This window comes from Cydia pomonella, chromosome 7 (assembly GCF_033807575.1).
Source record: "Cydia pomonella isolate Wapato2018A chromosome 7, ilCydPomo1, whole genome shotgun sequence".
Lineage (NCBI taxonomy): Eukaryota > Metazoa > Arthropoda > Insecta > Lepidoptera > Tortricidae > Cydia > Cydia pomonella.
Window position 1 is genome coordinate 7,421,426 of NC_084709.1, and position 26,265 is coordinate 7,447,690.

The 26,265-nt window shown below is 35.3% G+C and overlaps 1 protein-coding gene and 1 long non-coding RNA gene across 2 annotated transcripts in view; one reads left to right on the forward strand and one right to left on the reverse strand.

Annotated features, from left to right (window-relative positions):
- Positions 1-23,581, reverse strand: part of LOC133519723 (uncharacterized) — a 93,353-nt gene extending 69,772 nt beyond the window's left edge. The window contains exon 1 of the mRNA XM_061853785.1: positions 23,076-23,581. The gene's annotated coding sequence lies outside the window, so the exon portion shown is untranslated. The remainder of the gene's footprint in view (positions 1-23,075) is intronic.
- The window catches only part of LOC133519728 (uncharacterized), a 74,139-nt gene that overhangs the window by 29,207 nt on the left and 18,667 nt on the right, over positions 1-26,265 (forward strand). The window lies entirely within an intron of this gene.

Here is a 26,265-nt window from a genome sequence, read left to right on the forward strand (position 1 = left end):
TGGCAATGACACTGTGCAATGTATGGTAATTAGTAATTAATTTACTGTCGTTTAATTTCGTTGTATTATTACATCAACACAATTGAAATTGAATTGATATCCGTACCCCCTTCTTCTAACTTTAGAGTTAATTTGGCAAAATCCTTCCTCGGTGGCTTAATTTCAGCACCATATCTGTTAGTTTAGCAGGGTACTCGATACTCGTAGCACATATTTGTTGTAAAAGTTTGCACCTCCTTCCTAAGTAGCGCCATAAGATTCAGGTGCAATCTTAACTCAATCGAGTGTAGTGGCTACCCCCCCTTCTAGGGGTTGAATTTTTATAGCCTATAACTTGGCCGGGCATTTTCTCGACAGATTAGTAAAGTTTGCATCAAAATCCGTTCAGCCGTTTTCACGTGATGCGAGGTCAAATAAACAGACAAACAGAGAAACAGACAAACAGACAAAAATTCTAAAAACTGTTGGAACGTGTTCTGTTAACGATTCTTAGTATCCCCAGCCTATTTTTTTTCGAATATCTTCCATGTATAGACTTTCGACCCCCTTCAGCTTTATTATATGTATAGATACTGGGCTACTTTTACTATGGAACCAACCTCAAAATCGGGAAAAACATTTACTCTCCCATAGAAAATGTCAATGTCAGGCAAAATGTATGAAACAGCCAACTTTTTTTTCGTTATTTAGGGGTTGGTCTCATACTAGAAGTTGCTCCGTTATGACCTATGAATTAATATTTTTCAACTCCTGATCACCGATTAATTTCAAAATTTTGTGTAAATAAGCCTACCGTTAAACTGAGGTGTAGGATAAGAAATTATTATGGTTAGCTACACACTGATTGTAGGCTTGACTGCATGAAACTGATCTGTATTATGTTAAGTAAGTCAAAATGTTTTATATGAACTAGTTTATTTCTAAAACTTTGCTACCTTCTAGGTGCTAGAAAATCCCTGCGTAACTTTTTTACCAACGGCCTGAAATAGGTGGTAGGCCTACATATGCCTAATTATCATATTCCTCGCTACGTCCCGGAATTTTGACACGTCTCATGGGAGCCTAGGGCCCGCTTGGCAACTAATTCCAAGAATTGGCGTTGGCGCTAGTTTTTTACGAAAGCGACTGCCACCTGACCTTCCAACCCAGAGGGTAAACTAGGCCTTATTGCGATTAGTCCTGTTCCTCACGATGTTTTTCCTTCACCGAAAAGCGACTGGTAAATATCAAATTATATTTCGTACATAAGTTCCGAAAAACTCAAAGGTACTTAGTTGGGTCAAAGTTCTGTCACAAAGGTTTTGACTGATAAAATGCTTTGTATACAGCTTTTAATAAAAAAAGTTTGCGATGAATTGAAAGTTCGTTTTATACTGATCAAAACGTTAAATAAATAGTTTCAAATTTAGATCGCGTCTTAATTTACTACTTGTTTAGTTTGGGATTGACGTTAGAAACAAATAAATGGCTGAATTGTGAAAAATTGTATACTTTACCAAAGGGAGTAAAAATCAGTGTCACATTAATAAAATAGGTACAATCGTTTATTTGTATGAACTTACTTTATTCGAACGTTACTTTATCACCTGCAATTAGTTTTCCGACAAGTCTGTACTTCAGCTTAGGGTATTTTTCAGTGATACGCAATTTTTTGACTACCATCCTACGAGTACATTTGGTAAAACACGTACAGTTGCAGGTTGGCAATAACAATGCACATGAATTATATATTTTAAGAAAGATAAAAGATCCAGCTATAATTTTGTGTGAGATTCGACCATCTAAACAAGAAAAATAAATAACTAGGGATCAAAATCATCTCGAACAAGTCGCGTATTTTTTGCATGTTTTTTTTATAACATTTTTCTGAATATTACATAGAATTGTGCAAAACTAAGACAGCAAATTAAGTTTAATTGTAATGTAAGTAATTCAGCATTAAATAAGCTTTCAACCCATATATATATGAATAATAAGGGTAAAAACCTATAGCTTTTTTATCAGTCAAAACCTTTTTGACAGAACTTATGACCCAACTAAGTATAGGTACGAGCCGGGGTTTGAACCCGAAACCTCCGGATTGCAGGTCGCAGGCTCTTACCGCTAGGCCACCAGCTCAATCTGCATATGATGCCTAATCAATTTATAAAAAAAATCTTTATAGTTTTTTCTGAAAAAAGACCCAAAGATAACTGTAAAGATAAACTGAAAATTAATTGTGAAAATAGCTTCATGTTATCCACAGTAGGCCGCGTAATACCATTGTGCATTGTTTCGTTTGATAACCATATTTTTATGTTATTGAATCGACTCCAAGTCCAGCATTTATTTATACATTTAGTAATTAAATTGCTTGTAAACTGTTTAATAAGAAGTAAAGTGGTTCGTGTTACATGAATATTTATTAAAAGGGTTATTGGGTAAACATTTCTGAATAATTTTCAAGTTAAATATTATTTTGTTTCTACTGGCCCTAAGGGGAATCACGAAAATTAAAATGAGTGTTTACCTGATGGTTACTCTCTTACACTTTAGTAGGCAGGGACACCCAGTATCTATTCGCGATGTGCACGGCTGTCACGCAACCTAGCATCCGCAAATCTAGGAGAAAACGTCAATCCAATACATCTTATAAAACTACTCCAAAACTAAAAAAATACTGAACGGATTTTCATACGACTTTCCTCTATCAATCGATTAATTCTTGAGGAAGGTTTAGCTATATAACTTGTTAAAGTTTTGTGTAAATTGATTGAAATATGACGATGTTGTCGGAATAAATCACGCTGCCTAGGAGCTTTAATCAAAACCGCTGCCTAATCCGTTTGAGCTGTAACACAATGTATGGTGGAGTTGTCTCTCTTCCATGGGTCTATAAAAAAGTCCGCGATATTGAATGTCTATTTTTTAAGGGTACCTTACTATACACATTCTTAACTTCTAGAAAAAGATCACATAGTATAATATTTTAGGGGTAATCGTTAATTAAAGTTCCATTTCGAGCCATATAACTTGTACGAAATGTTAAAGATGCTATCCTCGGTTAGTTCCAATTTTCACCGCCGCACGCGCTGCGATCACTTACCCCCACCATGCACTTTGCACGTAACCAATATAGGCTATAGTCCGTTTTTTGCCTAAATAGTATGGAACGCTCTGTAAGTTGAACAAACACATGTTTCAAATTGTGAAGAAACAAGACGCGACATGCAGGTTCTGCAAGGAATCAGAGGAGACTGCAATGCACATTCTCTGTTCCTGTGGACCACTAATGTCAAAATGAAGTACCCACTTAGGGCGGCACGTGTTGCAACCCTATGAGGTACAGAATATTACGGCCCAAAGAATCTGGAATTTCCTGGATTCAACGGACATCAGTAATGAACTTTAAAGGGCTGTCACAATAGATCATTACCTGGTCGACGTGGCACTCAAAGGCCCAAAAACCCCAACAATAACAATAATAATGGAACGCTCATTTATTTCTTGCATAGAAAATGTATGGCGTAGTATTTTACAGTTAAAAAAAAACAGACTATAGGAAGATTAGGAAGCCGTCGAATTATCATAAGGGTTTGTCTATATTTAAAAATCTCATGTCTAAAACAAAAACCAAAACGAAGAGCTACTGTTTTACCTCACTAAACTAAATAAAATACAGCCAAGTAAACTTTTCCGATGACAAACGTTTACTCCACTCCAACAAAATGGTTTCTGAATCCACGATAGCTGGAGCTCATGTTTGCGTGTCAGTTTACGAGTCCATGAGCCCTCGTTTGTGTACGAAATACATCAATCGGGTCTGATTGCCGCGACTGCTCGTAGCCGGGCTGCTGCTTTTATGGCTTGCCGGGCAAACGCTTAACGCTAGCCAGTCAACGTTAGATCTTCGAGCTCCTGTTCCTATCTGTTCCAACCTATTGTACCAATAGTTCAATTTTTTTCTTGTTATATCGTATCGTTCTGTATGCGAAGTCCTCAATCCGCATTAGGCTAAAGTGGGGACCTCTCGCGCATGAGGTCCTGTACCCAACAGAGTAGGACGTATATGGTGGACGAGGCTGAATTATTATTATAATATCGTATCGAAGTAAAGGCTGTCACCGAGTAAACCGAGTTGCATTAACAATTGTTGTTTCGATATGGCAAAGCCTAAAAGCCTGCAGCAGCGTTGATGTTGCAGCTTTACTGCATGTCACTGTTAATCTCCTTAATAACATGAGTGACAGATTCAACGTTCTAATCAATCATGATAACAATGCGGCAACAACAGTGATGTTATTTATGCATTGAAATCACGCTGCTGCAATTTGAACATTCAGTTGGTCACTCATCAAAAAGATTGACAGTGACACCGCCGCTTTTAACAATGCAGTAGTAACGTTGTAACAGTAACGTAACTTTTAAGAATGTCAAGGTCACACTTATTCGTAGAGGCGTACTCTGTACGTGATAGGAATGGCTGGTGTAGCGGAGTGCGTTGGAGTGAAAATGGTACCAACCGCATTACAAACTTCAGCGGTTAAGTTTACTTGATTAGTGTAAAAGGACATTTGAAGTCCTAACCACTACGCAATAATATAAATACCTAAACTTAAACTAATGTAAAGTGGTATACTATAATAATATGTATAGAGATTAAGTACAAAGAAAATACCCTTGTATACGAGCCAGAAATAAAGGACTTTGCCCTTGAAACATTTCGTGTTGGCAATAGGATATATAAGATTTATTATCTATAAGATCAATAGACAATTTGCACCATTACCATTACTTAACTTTCCATCAATCAAAATGTTATATGGTATTAAAAATAAAATAAATATATATTTAAAAACTTTTTTTTTGTACTACGACGGTGGCAAACAAGCATACGGCCCGCCTGGGGGCAAGCACTCTCCGTAGCATATGGACGACTAATATAATAATAATAGTATTTTATTCAATTGATATATAATAGAGAGGTTTTCAGTCGAGTACCGTGTTAAGTAAGGTACCTACGTGATTGGTCTTTTTATAGTTGACTACAGCGTAGGTATCGAATTGAATATTATAGTTGAATTAGGAGCCCATATGTTAAAAGTACGCAATTATAGTTAGGTATACGAAATCTTAATTCAACCATTACTGTCGACGAGTAGAAAAAATATTTATAAGGATTCTTAAGAAACAGCCCGGGTATACCAATATTTTACTAGCCAGTACGATAAGAGAAAAAATCACGCGCAGCTCTGTATAGGGACGTTAGTTTCCTCCATTATATTAGTAGAGCCTTTTACCCAGTCATGCCATCACCATTACTCATTAATATCCTATTCGCTATGTATTGCGGAAGCAATGGCGCCTCCAGCAACCTCGACCTCGACTAATCGAATAGGATTAATAATAAAAAGGTCAACAAACCTGGTGGCTGGCTGGTTATTAGCACACATGTATTAACTTCATTTATAACTAAATATGAAACTATAATATTATGTAATGTTTAACTGACGCGGTTGATAACACTCATTGTGGTCAAGTACGGACTGACTTAAGGCTTGGCCGCATGAAGCTGATTTGGGTAAAAAACGTTTGGGAAAACAGGGTCTTTCCGATGAACATTATGAAAGTTAACGATTTGGATACATTTTCTAAGGCTTTTATCGTAGAGCTTTTAAGAAGTAGAAGGTTTGACCATGCCTATGAGGGACCAAGACAATTAGGCTTTAAATAAAGTCTAAAGGAGAGTGGGGGAATTGGAAACGGCGGGTAATTCAAAACAGATATGGAGATAATTGCACCAAAAAATCTTAAGTATGTATAACACAAACATAAAGAGGCCTTCATGTGCCCAAGTGAATGTATGATTCGAAAGCTACGTACATAAGGGCACGATTGGTCGAATAAAATATTTTCAACTTTTGATTTAATTTTTATTATATATCATGAAAGATGTGAGCATTGAGTTTGTGGGGTTGAAGACTCCAAATTTTGCTATTATCTTGTCTGTGGTATCTGCTTTCAAGCCCCTGGTGGTTTCAAGTTCACCAAAATTACAATCATGTGTGATAGTTATTATGATTGAGAGCGTTCCCAATTACCCCTTGCATTCTCAATGATTCCTAATACATACTGATTGGAAATCCAATATTTTTAACTTTGCAAATTGTTATATATCCCAAAAGTAAAAAAAAAACCTTGAAAAGTGCTACTAAATTGAAAATCTTCAGTGCTTCCATTTCCCCGTTTCAGGTAAAAAGGAAGGGCAAGGTTTTTATTTCAGTGTTAACTTACTTAAAAAAAAAAGTTTTTAACCTATTTTTATAATATTAAGTAAAAAATAATAATGTAACTAGTTTAAGCCCAAAACTCAGCTACCTTTAACTAAAAAATCACTGAATAACTTCTCTGTCAATCATCTGAGATAAGTCTACATCTATAACAATATAATCAAATCTGGCAAGACGATTTTAACTTACTTTTAATAGCCGTCTCGATTTCTGTTTCACATATTTATTACGATAGAGTAAATATGACATATAATAATTTGCTATCATCGAGCTGATCTGATGATGGAGCCAGAAGAAAGAAAATAGATTTCTTCGGAGGCTACTGGTAAACCACTTGAGATTAGGCTCATACGATTCGTTTTAATGGTTCCAATCTTACGAGTACATACGGCGGCAATGTGTTGTTAAAAATAAAATATTTTTGTAACTAGTGGGATCAATTCAATTCTAACTACACAGTAATAAAAAACGCAGTTATACTTAGTTTGGGTAATGTCCAGATTTCTTTCATATTTGCATCGACATCAAAATAATTAAACATTCTAAATCATCTAAGTAAAATGCTAATTCTGATATAAAAATATCAATTCATTGGATAACCATGTCTATACCTTAACTTATAAAATAAATATACGACAGAATATCTTTATTTGAATATAGAACAAGGATATAGAATTCATGCGCAAAAAACACTTCAATAGTTTTATTCAAAGCAGTAGGTACTACCTATGATTCGGGATCCTTTCCGAACTAAAGTAGCCGCCATTAAGATACGGTGACTTGGGCAAAGCCGCCTCGCTATGCGACCAGAGCTGTATTCAGAAACAAATATTCAACACCAGTATTATATCAATTTAAGAAACCGGTATCAGATAATCCAACTTATTTATATATTTAAGAGCTCTGTTAATACACTGTAGGCTTTTGGAAGAATTGATTTTTGAGATTTTCACTATTCAGGGTTTTCTATTGAGACTATGGCAAAGTCACTTGTATAGTCCAACGTAAAAAACTGATTTATTTTCTTTTCTGGTGTTATATTTGTATTAACATATGTTTTTGTAATAACTTCAGCATATATTTATTTGCCGTATTTACACATTGTACTAATTAGTAAAGCATTTATGCTCCAATTTCCAGAGATTAAAACCAGCACCAATCCAATACGTTTTCGATATGAATTTGGTACAAACGAACCAAGAAAATAAGGTCCCATTCTTGTTCCGATAGTTTCGAATTACGCTGGCGTTCTACCAGTTTTCTTCTTGTTTCCGCTTCGATTATTAAACTCTTCAGCGTTAATTCTCCCCCCCCCCCCACAAAATAGAATTACCGCTTACATAAATATACAACTTTATACAGGTATCTAAAACAGCTTATAATATTCTCGTAAATATGCCTCATAAGATTTGAGGTGAGTGAAAACGAGACGAAGTCAACATCATTTAGATGACACGTATATAAGTAAACCTACCTATTTACTATTTGATGGCCGGTTTCATTAGTCTTCGATATTGGCCCCGTTTACTATTTTTGTCTGAACTCAGAAATGCGTTTCATTTTCGACATCGTCCGCCAATAAGCCAGAGCGCGTCAGTTTATGTAAGATGCTCCTGAATTTCGCGCGCATCGAACCAGTTTTATTATTCATTGACGTGTCTATATGGCGCGAGTATTTTTTTATTTTCCTATTGTACAAATATATTCTCATTCAGCTTCCACGGTATCCCGGGAACAAAGCTTTGATCTCTCCTGACTCTTTGATTTTATCGTTATCATTGCCCCCAATCTTTTTCTTCGTTCGCAAGTGTTGATTTCGGTCTTTATTTCAATAAAGCGGGTGCCATAATAGCTTATTGCTTATAATTTTTTTTTTTTTTTCATCATACATAAAGTTATTGCATATAACTTTATGTTGCCAAAACTTTTCACAGCATTGTATATTTTAAAATATGATCAATACATAGTATCTTTATTTCTTCTAATATGTTGTAGGTATCCGTGTACTAAGATGTTTACAGAGTCGAATCAGTGTTTGTTTTTTATTAGCTAATATAAACTGGAATAGATATAGTAGTGTTTTTAATTTCAAACAACACAAATTCAAATATTTGATATTTTTATTTGCTTTAAAGTTGTATTAGAATTGACGAGTAGGGATTGCAAACCGGATTGGTTTTCAATCCGGCCGGATCCGGCCGGATTTTGACAATAGTCCGGCCGGATCCGGCCGGACCGGATCCGGTTTGGTATAGGGATATAAAAGTTAATTAAATGACATATTTTTCTACTTTTTTGCGTACCTAATACGTATTCCTAAATCTATAATTTGAAGTTAATAAATAACTTCCTAACAATAAAATAGATCTTGGTAGTAAAAAGTGTCACAATGTCAATATAACATGAAAAACAAAATTTGAAATCGGTAATTTATTATATTTAACCATTCAAAAGTGCTCAAATTTTCGTTTACAATTATAAATTTGATTAGTTTCCAAAGCCTGATGATGGGATGTGGGGTGGGAATTGGAGCTCCTTGAAAAGACAAGTTTTCGTAACTGTTCTTTGATTGAATTCTTTGGAGAGTCTGTTCGGAAAGAGAAGAGTCGTGGAATTAGGGATTGCAAACCGGATTGGTTTTCAATCCGGCCGGATCCGGCCGGATTTTGACAATAGTCCGGCCGGATCCGGCCGGACCGGATCCGGTTTGGTATAGGGATATAAAATTTAATTAAATGACATATTTTTCTACTTTTTTGCGTACCTAATACGTATTCCTAAATCTATAATTTGAAGTTAATAAATAACTTCCTAACAATAAAATAGATCTTGGTAGTAAAAAGTGTCACAATGTCAATATAACATGAAAAACAAAATTTGAAATCGGTAATTTATTATATTTAACCATTCAAAAGTGCTCAAATTTTCGTTTACAATTATAAATTTGATTAGTTTCCAAAGCCTGATGATGGGATGTGGGGTGGGAATTGAAGCTCCTTGAAAAGACAAGTTTTCGTAACTGTTCTTTGATTGAATTCTTTGGAGAGTCTGTTCGGAAAGAGAAGAGTCGTGGAATGTATTGAGCCCCATACATTCCACGACTCTTCTCTTTCCTCACAAACTCTAACGTTGACATCCATTCTAGCATAGAGAAATAAGAAGTACATAGAGTGCTCATTCCATACATCAGTATTGGTACCAAAACGCTTATTATTTTCGTAGTCGACATCTAGCATCGAGTAGCGGAACTCTCAGTACTGCCACTCGACAATAGATATCGCGGCAAACAAGAGTAACCGGAACTCTATTTTAAACTCCTACGCTTACTATTATTTATTAATTTTCACGAAGATATTTTACTTTTAACCAATTTTGATATTAAATGCGCTCTAGTATTATCTTGCTCAAATTTTTTGGTCCGAAAAAGTAGTAGACTGTATGTCTTAAAAAAATTGTACTTTTTTTTAATTTATGGAAAAGTATAGTGGTCAAATTATAGGGAACAACACACGACACGACGATCTCTTGCGAAAAATAATAGAATGTAGGATTGAAAACCATTGCGGAAAGGACTCCCTAAGAAAAGTTACATAGATCAAATAAATAATTGGCTAGACGTAGAGTAGCATGTACCAGGAGATGAAGGAAATTGCATAAGATTGGATGAAATTGTAAAGACAATTCAATTCAATTGTATTCTCTCTTAAATTTGAATAGAAAACAATCTATATTTTATCATATATATACATATATCGGAGAAAACTAAAGATTATCAATATTATCATATATTCTTCATTCACACATATTGATGAGCCCAACTGTAGTCGGTTGAGTACCGCCGACTTAATCCTGCTCATTTGTTTACTTTTAATCTCCTATCACATCATTATGACACGACTTTAACCTTCTCTTTAGCATAAATTACAAATGCCTTCCATGGCATCTCCATCCTTTCATGTTTCCTTCTATTACAGTATTTATGTAATCGTCATATCGTGCCACCAATATGAAAGAAGAAGAAATCCTCTTCTGTTCCCAGTCATCGTCATAATAAATATATTTTAATCTTACTAAATTTAAACTTTTTGATTCGTTTTTTGTTCTGGTCAACTTCATACCTCGTATCCGTTGCCTTTTCCTCATCTGAAACGAACAGCGCGTGCTGTGTTTAGGCGTTTTTTTTTATTTTACCGGATCCGGTCCGGATCCGGTGATTTTTACCGGATCCGGTAGCTCCTGAAAAGTGCCGGATCCGGCCGGATTACCGGATCCGCCGGACCGGATTGCAATCCCTATTGACGAGACAGAAGAGCGGCCGGCACCGCGTACAGGGTGGTCGCAGCAGCACGGCGCCGACTCCGGATTGTACTCGTAAACCGCAGCTGTTGCCAATAGTATTCAACCAATCTTTGGAACCGCTCTTTGTCCTTGATTTGCATTTCACATCGAGCCGTCTCCGCCTTTCCCAGCTCTTATCATATTGACACAGACAAAACGTATAATCCCTCAATTTAGCCTGTCTTCCCAATCTCACAGATATTGGAGTCTCAGAAATGATCCCTTTCATTACATTTTTTCCGTTATATTAGCAGGATGGAGGACGTCCGCACTCGCGCGTGTTTCCGCATTATTTCTGTTCAGGTTTTAGTTATTATCCACTTCCTCCGTACGAAGGAAACAGCGACATCGTTTCTAAGCTAATAGCCATTTGTCAGCGTTTCCTGCGATTCGGTGCGATATGGTTAAATATCCGTATTTGCGAAAGTGACAAAAGAAAGTGAGGTGACGACTGAATAATTATTTCACGATTTTTTTCGGAAGCTCAATGACAGAAGTTGAAACGTTTTTTTACATTTCAAAAAAGGATAATTAGTTCAAGTCAAGTAGCCTAATTAATGAAACTACGTCAGAGTAACTTTTTGATGAAAGGCCAAAAGACGAACTTTGCCATCTCATAAAAAACTCAAGAGTAGAATTTCAATGATTTTAGGAGGTATTCTGCAATAAACAATTACTGAATTTAAAACTTTAAATGGGTAATCTTGTAATTTAATAACCCAACCGGTAAAATGAACGTACACACTCACAGCACAGACACACACACACACACACACACACACACACACACACACACACACGCGAAGCTTGTAATTTAGTTACTTAGTTCTTTAGTTTTAGTTCTTAAGATGCTCAATGTAACATAGTTATACTCAGATCATATTACAATGTTCTAATTAGTTACCAATTAGAAGAGCGAGACTTTCTGACACTTATCACTCTATACCTACTAGAAGGTCCCAACCCCTTGTATTATTTTAGGTTAGACTGAATGGAATAAATTTTATTATTTTTATTTATTAATCTCTATAACGCTATTTAATACGTATTCAGTAACGTTATTACTATTCTGTTTGATAGCCATGTTTGATGTTTCGTCTAAGCAGAATTATTAATCTAGACTTAATTATAAGCATGTAGACACGTGGCGTATAGTTATATTACAAAAATCACGCCTTGAAATTCTGTCATCGAAATCTTTTTTTTAATAACGATGAGTATTCAGACATTTCGACTACGCGGTTTGTAATTTCAATTACGTCTTTTGTATGTGTTATATTTAAATCATAAAATAAAATGTTAATTGACTTAATTCAATTCAACACTTGCCGGTAGATAAATAAAGTAATATTTACATGCGCTTTTCCACAAAGTGAATAAATTACATAAAAGCGAGTTCCACAGAGAATATAAATTTATTTTCGACCACCTACAAAGAGATCAGTGACAATCTTTCCCTTTTAAATATTTATACGCTTTCTCCCGGACGAATTTATGTAGTAACTTATACCCTGTGAGACTTTTCACTTAAGTACAAAGGTACTACATACTTCTGGGATAACAAGTATCAATGTCTACTTAATTTCAGCTTCCTACGTTTTATAGCCAGAAGGATATTTTAGTCAGGACGTTTAAAATCGGCTTTTAGCCACTATTTATGAGTCTGAAACCTACTCCATGGTACCTAAAATAAATAGTTAAGTCAACATTTTATTTTCGGTATCTGAAAAATAATGTTCTTTTTTTTAAGAAGAATGAAGTGCAAAGTTCGTGCGATCAAAAACAAACATCTTGATCAAAATCGTGTCTCATGCTGTCAGAAACTGCCTATTTTACTTAGTAGCCTAATAACGTCAAACGTTTTGTTCGTTATTATTAAAAAGGTTCTCAAGATACTTTTATCCTCCGAGGATTAATCATTGTTCTAAAAATACAAGATATTCAATGAATTTATTTAAACAATAAAATATTATGAAGATACCTAGCCTTAGTTCACAATGTGCTACAGGCGTCACATCACCATCGACAATCTTTTTGTATTTTTTTCTAAATTTCTATGTTAATAATCGTAACTAAAACCCTGCCAAAACTTTCTTTTCCTTAGATTTTTTTTCACATTTAAGGGTATAATATATAAGGTATTAAATAAGACCGGATTATTTTTCGGCGAGTTGGAAGGACGTCACAATAAAATGTATTACTTAATTCTCCTACTACTACTTTCGAATGTTTAATGAGAATAATAAAACAGAAAACAAGCTTTAATTATTAATTCACTTAATCTTAATAAAATAGTTTAGGAGGATAGGAGTAATATACACTCAAAGTTGAATTACATTTTTCTGTAACCTTCCTGGACCTTAGTACTTGATCTTAATCAAGGAGAATAAGTTGCATACGTTGAAAGCGTCCTGTCATTGTCATTAAAATAGTACATTACGATACAAGTGCGAAAAATAGGAAATTCGAAACGAGTGGCGATAAATTAAAACACGACCGAAGGGAGTGTTTTAAATCGACACGAGTTGCGAATTACCTATTCGCACATGTATCGTACAACGTTTTACAGTACATATGGCCCTTTAAATGTTCGACACAGTAACGTAATATGCTACTTCTCGCACTAGTGCTATAAAGTAGCCCCATATGTGCTGTAAAAATACTTTTCTCATTTCTTCAAACGTTCGTAACACACGTCTGACACGACTGAGCGGTTACAACAATGTGGTGCGATGTGGATTAACACATTGTATTTAGATTTAGATTTATTTATTTCATAATACAGATTACATTATAAATTACAGGCATGTCAATCTACAAGAATTCATATTATGATCGTCAAAACAGATATAAAAAAACATAATCATTAAAATATCAATTCAAAAATGAAATAATTACAGGATACTAGGATTTTAAAAATAATGTCAAGAATAGTCAAGATAGTTTCTCCTGTAGAGGATCGTCAAAATCTATACATCGTTCATAAATTCACTAACAGAACACAACGGTCTATCGAACAAAAAATCTCTCAATCGGCGTTTGAATGTCTGATCACACAATTCACTTCTTATATCGGCTGGAAGTCGTTCATAATATGTAGGTCATATCACACGAGGGTTTTTTTGAGATAAGGCTATACAGTTCTCAGCCGTCCCGTTGAACGGACATTTATACCCTAAACATGAACGCGTTTGAAATCTGATATATTGTTTCTAACGAACATACTGATTTCAAAAATATATAAGGCAAAGTGCGTCATAATACGATGTTCTACAAACAGATCCCTACACGAGTGTCTAGCATGCACTCCAGCGAGGATACGTAGTGCGCGTTTTTGAATAACTTTTCTTTGTCTTGCATCTATCGAGTTTCCCCATATTATTGTCCAGTAAGATATTAATGAGTGGAAATACGAGTAGTACACGGAGTTTAAGGCGCTCCGAGATATAAGGGGTTTTCGTTTTCGCAGTTCAAAAACGGCACCACTCAATCAATATATATCGATTCCATCATTATATATATATATTTATAACTCGCACCAGATTAGTGAAAATCGGTTTGTATTCTAGCTTTTTATAAAAACGCTTATGACGCTATTTGTGTTGTAACAAAATATTTATCTACTGCACGACTAGATAATACATATTCAAAAACCTCCACATTTCAAACTGTCTCAAACTTCAGCTATGTTTATCTACACATGAAATGCGTATCCAAATGGAAAACAAACTGCATCCGTAGTACCTAGATCAGCCAACAAAAGAAGGCGCCACAAAGAGCAATGCAACACATTTTGCTGAGCGCGCGCCGTGTCCCATATTTTGTAACGAAATGATATGCCGGCGGTTATACTGCATTGTATGAATTGTTCCGATTCAATGCATTTACACTTCATTTGATAGTTTTCTGGAGAGCGGATTTTATTTTACTCGTTCCTTATTTGCATTTGCTACAACTTGCTTGGTGCTCGTTTTGGTTGTGAAATAAACTTAGTGATTGTGGTTTGTGCGACATTTTTGCGTTCATTTACAATCCGTATCTCTTATATTCATTTACTTTTCAACGTCAGCTTACACCAGCCATATCGAGTATGGTTAGCCTAACTGGATCTTCAATAGACAACATCTCAGTAACTGTTCGACTTTTGTCAATTCTTTATAAGTAATTTTAATTCTCCGTCATTTCCCAAAAGGGCAGGTTCTCCAAAATCCTCCTACTTCCGGAGGCATAAACTCCCTTGCAAAGTTGAACACACGACACGATATAACGATATAAGGCCCTTTGATAAATTTTGTTACTCATAAAGTTAAAGTTTGGAGTAAATAGATCTTGTCAAAAACTTGTAGACAATACATTTTGTGTAGATCTTATAAGTACTGTAGAGTATTAAATCACTCGCAATCAAATACTTAATTATATTCAGTAAAATACACTCTTACTTTTTAGGGTTCCGTAGCCAACATAACAAAAACATGTCATGTCCGTATGTCACAGCCATTTTACTCGGAAACTATGGAGAAGACATATTTAAACGAAATTTGGAATTAAGGTGTATTTTGTGAGAAAGTCAGAAGTTAAATCAACGTGTAGGACATCATTTGATAGGTATTTAACAATAACATTCAAGTTATTAAGAATGTTTTTCTATTCAGTGAACACTTTTGAAAGAACCGTTTTGAAAGTCAAATAAATATTTTAAATATGATTGGTTGAACGCTTAATGGATTTATTTATCTGATCTTCTTATTAAAACGACACATGTGGCGCAACGTTCTTTTGCTCGTATGGATAAGTCGAGCTAAGCATATATTAAAGTCTTGTAGGATAAATATAATCAAAAAGATGACTAGTGCATCACCAGTCTTTCCATTTACTAATATCTGGTGTAAGTTATACCCACCCAAATACATTTTAAGTCAATTTAGTTTTAATAAAATTGAAAACCTTAATTTATCTAGGTACTTATTTAATAAAAAGTCACTGAGATTTACGAGGTTTAAATTAACGACAATCACGAAAACAACGAGCGAAACAATAATTAAAAAAGCGCGGAAAAAATGAGTAGGAAATTGGGAAGTAAATGTTTACGCAATTTGTATCAATTAAGTTTATGAGTTTAACGAACGGTTGACATCTCGTTTTCATCCGACGAATGTTTCACTCTAATTTGCCTCTAATGCACAAGGCAAGTGGCGGCCACAAGTACAGAATGAAGCACTCCCGAGTACAACAAGAGCCCCAAAGTGCAGGCAAGATCGGACTGCTCATATTACTAACTCTATCCGCAAATATGTGCTGAGACGAGTTCAAAAGAATAGCTAGGACCCTGTTCTAAACAAATACCGCGTTTTCTAGATTCTTTATGATCTTTGATATTAAAATAGGTACGTAATTTTTACAATATTTTGCGAGCAAGTTAGCAATAATATTTTCGATATATTTCCTTTATGAAAGTTAACTACTAGTACTAAACGTAAACCTTTGTTATTTGTACGTGTTTGTATAATCCTCTGAAAATGATTGGAGAAAAAATCCAGTTCACAGAAATTGCAAGCCATGTGCACTTTAAAAAATAACCATACACTACATTATTTACTATAGTAGTAGTAGAAACTACACTTAAAGTAACCGTTATTATTTCCTGGTACAAAAACTAGTAATAACGGGCGATTAATTATTTAGAAAAAATTGGTTCTCATGGATAATCCATTTTAAATGCTTTCAGGTTGTGTAAGCAAAGATGAAAAATGGAAATCAGCTTTTATAATTGCAAAAACCCAGAGTGCATCGCGCCACGCAAACATTATGAAATGGTTTAAAAATAAGTTTAAATTTCATGTTTACGTTCTATCTGATGGAGTAGGGACTCTTACAAACAAAGCATAATGGATTTCAAAGAATAAGTAACTTAATAAAGTTATACTTTATCTAGGTGGATTATATGAGATTGTTATTATTGGTGAATTATTATCTCGTAAACTAAAAAAAAATGATGTACATTATCATGCAAACTTCCACCGAAAATTGGTTTGAACGAGATCTAGTAAGTAGTTATAAAAGAACAATAAATTTTGGGAAATAAAAAATTAGTATGGGGAACCCCCAAATTTATCTTTTTTTTTTAACTACTTACTAGTTCTCGTAAAGTGGACCCACACATATGTGTGGGGTATCTGTGGATAGGTTTTCAAAAATGATATTGAGTTATCTAAATAACGAATAGTTTGCGCGAGAGACACTTTCAAAGTGGTAAAATGTCCCCCCCCCCCCCACCTGTAACTTCTAAAATAACAGAATGATAAAACTAAAAAATATATGATGTACATTACCATGCAAACTTCCACCGAAAATTGGTTTGAACGAGATCTAGTAAGTAGTTTTTTTTAATACGTCATAAATGGTACGGAACCCTTCATGGGCGAGTCCGACTTGCACTTGGCCGCTTTTTATTATTTTATCGTTCGGTTGCCATGCTTGATTTATATATCCATGCAAAATTTCAGCTTTCTTAGCACTTACAACCACGAAGCAAAGCCGCGGACAGACAGACAGATGTAGATGGCGAAACTATACGGGTTCCTAGTTGACTAGTTGAATTGCTAGTTGAACTCTAAAAAGGTAGGGATGATATACGTGCATAAGGAAGTATTCAGATTTGAAAAGAAATCTTGGTTTAGGCATATATTTAGATGCCTAAACCAAGATTTCTACCTACCTATAGAAGTATTTTCTCTTCCAATGAAACCGTGCCTTTATGACACTTGTATATCATACTATGTTGTTTCTCTATTAGATTTGCGCAACATGATGTACAATTATTCTCGACGTTGTTTCAAATATTAATACACTTTTCAGGAATTTAATATTGCACAATTTATTTAGTTTGCAGGCTTTGCAGCAGCGTTACATATTATTGTAACAACATCGAATCATGGAGGCACAGTTGTATGTTGTTTAAAGTTTTATCTAACAAATATTGATTATGATATATTATAAACGATGACACACTTACATGCCGTTATTAACTTTACTAATTGTAGGTACAATACAACTTGGTGTATTGTGTGGTATTATAACCACACTCTCAAACTATGTAATGAATACACAGCCATCTGTTAAGCAATTTGTCAATTAAAATGCCTTGCCCGGCGAGACTTTGAGCACTTTGTGGCGTAAAAGCTTTGCGTGGACTGAGGAGTCACGTACAAAAGTGTACGGTTTACGTCTCAAAAGTTATGTGTCGACTTTATCCCCCTTTTCTGAGATATTTTTACAACCTTAAAATTAATGTTACTTTGTAGATATAACGCGAAGTAAAATTATTTTCTTTAGGTTAGGTTGTGTTGTCAGATTTTCTTGATAATAAATATATGTGTATTTAGCAAACCGAAGGTAATACATTGTTTTCACCCAACAGAGAAAGAGGCATTATTTTTTTCGAGTGCAGTTGTGTTGCTTTGTATGTATGTATGTATGTATATACTTTATTGTAAATAGAAATAAAAACACGAAAAACAAAGTTACAGAGTAAATTAAATACAACAAAGGCGAACTTATCCCTGTATAGGATCTCTTCCAGTCAACTTATGCATGTATGTATGTCTGTTCCTCATAACACTTCCTGTAATTCTGTTGCATTCGCTAATATCAACGTGTGATATAATTTTTAAGTTATCTATTCAATTTAACTACTGCCATGGGTGCATGACTATATCTAGGCACAGGTTGATGCACGCGCTGATTGCATTTCCCTTACCCTCCCCCTCACTTTCCCTTGCAAGATACTTACCCTTTTTTGATGAACAACCAATAAAACACAAATTTTTAAGTTATTTTAAATACGAGTATTCACACGGTTCAAATGAAACGTGTCTTAGTTGGGCTATTATTTTCGATAATATTCACTAGCGCGAGGAAGTGAGGCCTACTAGAACATTTTTTAGCTCATGGGTAAATTATATCTTAACTATATCTGAAGTAGTTTGTGACCTCTCTTTGTGCCTCCCCCATCTCTCTCTCTCTCTCTCTCTCTCTCTCTCTATGTTATACCTTTAGGTTATCATCTAAGTAAAGAGCTGAAACTACCCACTCAAATTTACCAAATCAATAAAAAATATTTTCAAACAGGTACCTAAAGAATTATTATAGGCAGGTTCCAGTCGATAACATAATATTGTCCTCATCTGCATATACATATTAGGAATATGCCTGTTATTGTTGTTGTTAATTAATCATTATAGTTGTATGACTTACATACTCTACACCATTGGCAAGATGCCATACGAATATGTAAATTGTGTTATATCAAGGCATATATTTATAGGCAAATTCTAAACTCTAGCTCAGTCTGGCGTGGCAGCTTCACCACTTTTGAGCGACTAATGGACTCTTCTGTCGGTTATTTAAAAAAAATGTTTCTATCATGCAGATGGCAAATCAAATGTCATTAGATTCCAATTGGAGATAGAAAAAAAAATACGTTACGGGGCTCCCTGGCACCAATGACCTTCGATCTATATCACTTAGTTTTTTAATGTTTTTAGTAGCTTATCATATGAATACCAACGGCTTTAAGCATATCGTATATATAGGTACGACCCCATATTTAGTTCACAGTTCATTGTCTTCGAGATATTTGGCATCAAAGTCATAATTTTTGTGTTAATTAGCTTAAAATTAAAATCTCTGAACAGTTTTTTAGAGACGTCAAAAACAAACCCAAATATGTAGATTTCATATCTTTAACATCCTTAATAGCAATCAAGTATCGAAACAAGTGTTTTTAGACAATATTTAATAATAATAAAAAACAATAAAAAATAAGTATACATTTCTTTCAAAACCCGGCAGACCAGAATGGAGAGAAAAAATTGAAGAATGATAGATAACCTTTTTGTCTTATAAGTCTATCTGTAGTGCTAATGTAGGAGTAACAACTTACAACTTGTCAAAAATCGATGGAAACCGCGGAAAGGGCCTTAACCACATTGTACGTATAAGAATACGCAAAGCATCAGCAAGTACCTAATAGAGCTACCAATGTCTACCATTGATCAGTTATGACTGCGACGCGAAGAAATAGTGGAAGAACAGTGGAATGGGTAGCCGTCAGATTTCGGTTTCAGTCCGCAGGGGTTTCTTCTGTTTAGCATTACAAATATCAGTTTGATTGCATTACCTATACACGATAATCTAGTCTGGTATAAAATAAGAACCTAGTACCAGATTAAAAATAGAAAAAGCCGAAATTTTAAGACAATGTTACTAAAACGTGTTCACTGTTCAACTAGGACATGTGCGGTGTAGCCTCATTCCTCCCTCGCCGCCAGCAGCGTCGGCAACATTCGAGAAACTAAAGCGTGTCTATATTACAGTTTTGCTACTAAGACTAAGTCGTTAACGAAAAAATAACTATTTTCAGATTTGACGTACACGGAAAGAATAGTTATGTAAAATTTACAGATAGATAGATAGAATAGATAGAATACTCTTTATTGGCACACCTCAGTAAAAATATACAAGAAAAATAAACCATTGATTAAATTTAGAGGCAGACAACTGGCGGTCTTATCGCTAAAAAGCGATCTCTTCCAGACAACCTTTGGGTAGCGGAAATAGAGAAGTTAATCGAAAAAGTGTGTTGACTGTGGTGTTGCTAAACCGTTATGAACTTATGAAGCCTAGATTCACACACACAGAGAAATCTGTAAATTTTACAAATTATCTGTAAATATAACATAACTGTTTTTTCCGTGTAATTGGTAATATTAAAATAGTATTCGTCCATGTAAGGGGTGCACTGCCGGGCTCCGCTGAAGCAAACCAAATGTATACGAACCAGATGAACTGATAATTGATTAAATAAAGACAAACAAATTGCAGACCCAGACAGATAGAAGACAGGCCGAATTAGAAAACTAACTGAGATTGATTTATTATTTTCTATAGTATGCTTTTATTCGTAGTCAACTGTCAGTGCAATTAACTGATGCTTAGCTGCTCACCGTCCACCGCCGCGCTAGCTACACATGTGATATTTCACCAACCGACAAATATTAGATTCCATTTGCGATTGATGATTGAATATTCAAATAATTGGCGTTGTTGCTTTTTTGGAAAGCATTATGTCAAAAAGCGGCCAAGTGCGAGTCGGACTCGCCCATGAAGGGTTCCGTAACATTTATAACTTTAAAAAAAAAACCACTTACTAGATCGCGTTCAAACCAATTTTAGGTGGAAGTTTGCATGGTAATGTATATCATATATTTTTTCTAGTTTTATCATTCTGTTATTTTAGAAGTTACAAGGGGGGGACACACATTTTACGACTTTGGAAGTGTCTCTCGCGCAAACTGTTCAGTTTAGAAAAAAATGATACCTCAATATCATTTTTGAAGACCTATCCATAGATTCCCCACACGTATGGGTGTGATGAAAAAAAAATTGAGTTTCAGTTCTAAGTATGGGGAATCCCCAAAATTTATTGTTTTTTTTTTCTATTTTTGTATGAAAATCTCAATGCGGTTCATTGAATACATCTACTTACCAAGTTTGAACAGTATAGTTCTTAATCTTGGCAAATTCAATGTATGGTGAATACGGAAAGTGAGGATAACGTTATATATCCAACATCATGAAGCAATATGATCATATGTATCGATATTGAAGCCTCATACCTCCCATTCCATCATTATTTTCCTAGCGTTGTCCCAACATTTTGCCAAGGCTTCTTCAGGGAGCTCGGGGTTTGCTGCGCAACCTAATTCCAAGAATCGGCACAGGTAGAGTCAGCTTTAATAGTAGAGGATGAAACAACGCCCCAAAAGCCATCCTAGAATACTTTTCCAAATAGAGATTAGAGATAAATCTCTAGTTTACGATCTATTAACTGTGTGTCTCTTTTTGTTTATTTGTCAGAAAATAGTAGGTACATTTGACATGTAGTCTGATCCGATACTTTTGATGCTGACTTGTTATTACAAAAGCAATTGCCATATGACCATCAAGAGGAGAAACTAGCTTCGTGTCATAGGTGTACGATATTTCATTCACCGAAATAATAAACATCAAACGATGTGTGTTGAAAATGGCTCGTCTACCGTTAAGCCACCCACGTTCTCTCAATACCTCACATTCCACATTTAGCATTATAAGTGCTACCGACGCTACGACAATATTGGCCCGAGGCGTATTCAGACATTTTTTGGAAATATCCAAACATTAACAAACTATCAAGTGATAGGTAATATCTGGCAAGGCTACGCCATGGTCGATCTGGCATCAAGCGTAATAAGGATGTGTCATCTCTTCCAGTGTATAATATAAAAGTACTTGTAATATAACCGCATAATCATGCAAAGGTGGATAGATATTTATATGTACGTCATTCGTCGCACTGTACGTATGTTATTGCACTGGAGAGATGATCACGGCGCACTGATATATTTTACCTTTCTGAATGAGCTATAACAGACAAATTCAGTGAATAAACGTGCTTACTAATGATACAATTCATTATCTCTGGGTTAAATTTAGAACAAGATTTGGCTTATATTATTAACGTAGGTAGTCTCAAATGGTCGCATATTGCAGAATATTATTTGCCTTTATCATCTACCCATTGTCAATTAATTTTATTAGTATGTGCGGTAAATAGATATTAATAACTTATGTAATTTTAAGGAGTTTTTGAAAAATTGTAGCGCTTTATAATATGAGAATACGGTTGGCAAAAATTTAATAAGCAAATTGAGGCCTTTTTCTAGTAACTTTATCAATTCGAAACCTGATTTCTTGACTAGCGCTCGATAGAAAAAAACACAAGCATAAGGTCTAAAATGCAACTTAAAAATTTGTAGCAATTTTTGCACAAAAGCTAAAGATATGACAATTTCTTCTAAAAATGCGCTTTTATTTTAAAGACCGAACACATCGATTACTTTCTTTGATAAAACTTACAAAAAACTTAACATTCAAAAACATGATATCCGCGATCCCGGGCACGCACATTCATCTCGCTCACTCTTACGCTCAGTGAGAGTGAGAGAAGAACCAGGGGGGCTACCGCGAAAACCGAAATTCGCAAATTACGGGGATCTTTCTCTTTTACTCTCACAAAGACGTAATTAGAGTGACAGAGAAAAATATCTGCAATTGACGAACTTCGGTTTTCGCGGTTATAGCGATCGACCGAATCCACGGGGCCTTAACTCTACACTCGAATTTTTTAAGTACTTAAAAATAAATTGCATAATTAGTAATTCATTATGTATACAGGTGAGTATATTTGCAATTCCTGTTACATATTCTTTGTTTTGTATAATCGAATTCGTTTACTGCCACCGCTTTAGTCAAATGGAAAAAATACAAAAACTTACACTTCAATGTTACTTACACAGCCATTGGAAAACACTTGTATAATATATTAATAATGTAAATAGGATCGAATAATTAACTAAATGTCTTTACCGTCTGATAAACACTCAACTCCGAAACAAACTTTCCACGGCATCAACTTTAAGCGCGTCAAACAAAATCACTTACACAGTCTCAGAATTGTAATTAATCCCGAGAAAGCCTACGTGCCCGAACTTAATTAGGTTCGAAGACTATCACTTGTTTGACAGAGTTGTTGACAGTTTGGTGACGCGAGTCGCAATTACCGCGCGACAATGTGCGGAGCGTAGAGACCGGCCGGCCGCCCCCATGGTACTGAGGCCCCGCGGCCGCGCGCCGCCCGCCCCAACCGTGCACGGACCCCGGCTACGGACCCCGGTTCCGTAGCCCCGTAGCTAAGCCGAAGCTTTCCTAGATTGTGTGGCCTTAGTGAACATTAATTACACCCAACTTAGTCTGATTAAACCATGAGGAATTATCCGGATTGACGAAATTAACTTTTAACTCAGATTTATGTCGTTTGAAGTTACGTTTGAGTGAATAAAATGAAAATTGGATTGAGGGAGGATGAAGTTAGTTAATGTTATTATTTTTATTAGTTTTATAAATTAAAACTTAAGTTATTTAAGCGGAAAGCGCCGAAATTTTGAAACGTAATAAATATAAGAGCCTCGGTAGAGAGTACCATTTTGTTCCATTTGGCGTTGAAACTCTAGGTCCATGGGGTCCCAGCGCCCACAAGTTTTTTGGAGAAATCGCGAAACGTCTGGTTGACGTAACTGGTGACCGAAGAGCTGGCGGCTTCCTCGCACAACGTATCAGTATTGCGATACAACGAGGAAATGCGGCCAGCATCCTTGGTACAATGCCTCAAGGGCCTATTTTAGATATAAGCTAGTTATAGTTATCATCTGTATATATCCATTATGTATATTGTTACTGTCAATAAATATTTAAAAAGTTATTTAGTAATCAGGTAGGAAGCAGCATAAGTCTCAAGCTTCTACGAGAATAAGGTGTTTTACTTCATAAATTTCATAATTACCAAATGATAAAGATATGGTGTGTATTCATTATTAAAAAAAAAAAAAAAACATATTATATACATTATACGTTTTCGGCATTATTGTCAAACGAGGATAGTTTCTCGCTTCTTTCCCGCCACAGCGTTCGGTCGCGAAGAGCTGCAGCCCGCTATCAACGTCGGTCCACTAACGCGTGCTGCCGTTGATGCTACTCGGTATGGAGCGAAACATGTTGAGCAGTTTTCAACTTAAAATAAGTAATACACCTGTGTCTCAAAGAAGTTTTGATTACATGGCTGAAATGTTAAGTTGCCGTTTATATAATGGCGCAATACTCCTTGCAGTCGTGGTTATTCGCAACTTTTTATTTTTCTAGTAACTTTATCGAATCGAAACCTGATTAAACAAGTTTAGCTCAATAGAAAAAAAATCACGAACACAGGTACGAACAACGCACCATTAACATTTTGTACCTAACTATTTTTGCGCAAATACAATTAACATAAAAATTACTTCCAAAAATGCGTTATGTTATTTTTCAACGAATTTTTTTTTTAAATACGAGTATAACATTTCAATAACAATGATATTCGCGATCGCCGGCATGCAAGGCCGTCCGCTCTGCTAAGCGAGCTGCGTTTGGATAAGGACCTGAACTCACTACACAATAAGAAATTTAAAAATTTGTCCGTAATTTTACCCAAAAAAAACGACCCAATTCTCCCAGTGATCTGAATCGCCTCGGTCTACCTTAATTCCAACCTAAATCATCTTAAAGAATGGGTAAAAGATTAGTTTATAATAATTTTCAATTGAATAATAATATGACCTTTTTCTTTCCATACCTAACAAAATAGTACATTACGATACAAGTGCGAAAAATAGGAAATTCGAAACGAGTGGCGATAAATTAAAACACGACCGAAGGGAGTGTTTTAAATCGACACGAGTTGCGAATTACCTATTCGCACATGTATCGTACAACGTTTTACAGTACATATGGCCCTTTAAATGTTCGACACAGTAACGTAATATGCTACTTCTCGCACTAGTGCTATAAAGTAGCCCCATATGTACTGTAAAACATTTTAACGACGTTATTGTTGTTGACTTATTACATTAGCGTTAACAGGATTAGTTGTTCACAATTACATATTTTCATTTAACTTGTCTGTAATTTGGGGTTTGGGATAATTATGCAAATTCATAGCGCCCGGCGTCGACTTCCGGCTTTAGCCGACACAATCAGATTTAACGTGAAAACGGTGTTAGATACATTCGACATTTTAAAAGCAGGACGACGTAAGGCTATTTGTTTCTATGCTATATGCTATATTTATGTGCGTCTACTGCACACCAAACTGACGACTGGAGTCATAAAACTTCTCATTCACGCCCGCGTTGTCGAAGGTAGCGTGAGGAAGATAGAGATATGACACCGGTCAACAATTTTGTTTTGCGTCTACTACTATAGTTCATTCAATCAGGTTCACAATTTCAATAGGATACATGAAGACTGACGCTATAAGTAAGCCTCCACTGTACGTCCATTCGTCTCGTCCGACAATCTGTCAGCAATTTATATCTCATTAACCGTTTTGGGGAAGCGGTAGATGAGTAAAGTTATCTTAACAAAATCAACGTGTGTACTAACGTCGCTGATAATTTTCTGCCTTAGTTTGCTGACCGGCACAAACCCTATTCGTAACCGTTTCTATTGCCGCTATGAGCATACGAGTATTAACAAATGTAGGTCATGTAAAAAAATCATTTACAAGTTACCCATAGTCACTAAGCTAACGAAGGGTGCTATTAGAAATCCACGAGATCATACAACCGATAATGTACCTTTGTCTGAAAACATAAGTAATAAAAAATTTATGAGGCTACCATACAGGAAACGTATATTTACTGTTTATTAATTTTTTTCTACAGTGAAAATCATTAAGCACCAAACATAAGCATAAGAAAATAGCATAGCAATAAAATATATATACGACATTCTCCGTGTGCGAAAGTGACTCGCATTATTCCTGTTTTTTGCACTTAGAAAATATGTTACAAAAATCATTTTTCAGACAATCAATGAAGCTTTCTAGTAACTATGTTCAAGTATAGTGGGAAGTTTATCGAATACTGCATTATCATTTAGCACGTAGGTTGATCTACGACTGCAAAATTTCGGTTCAGATGAACATCGGAAAATAGGTCCATTAAACTTATGGTCTTTGATGGTA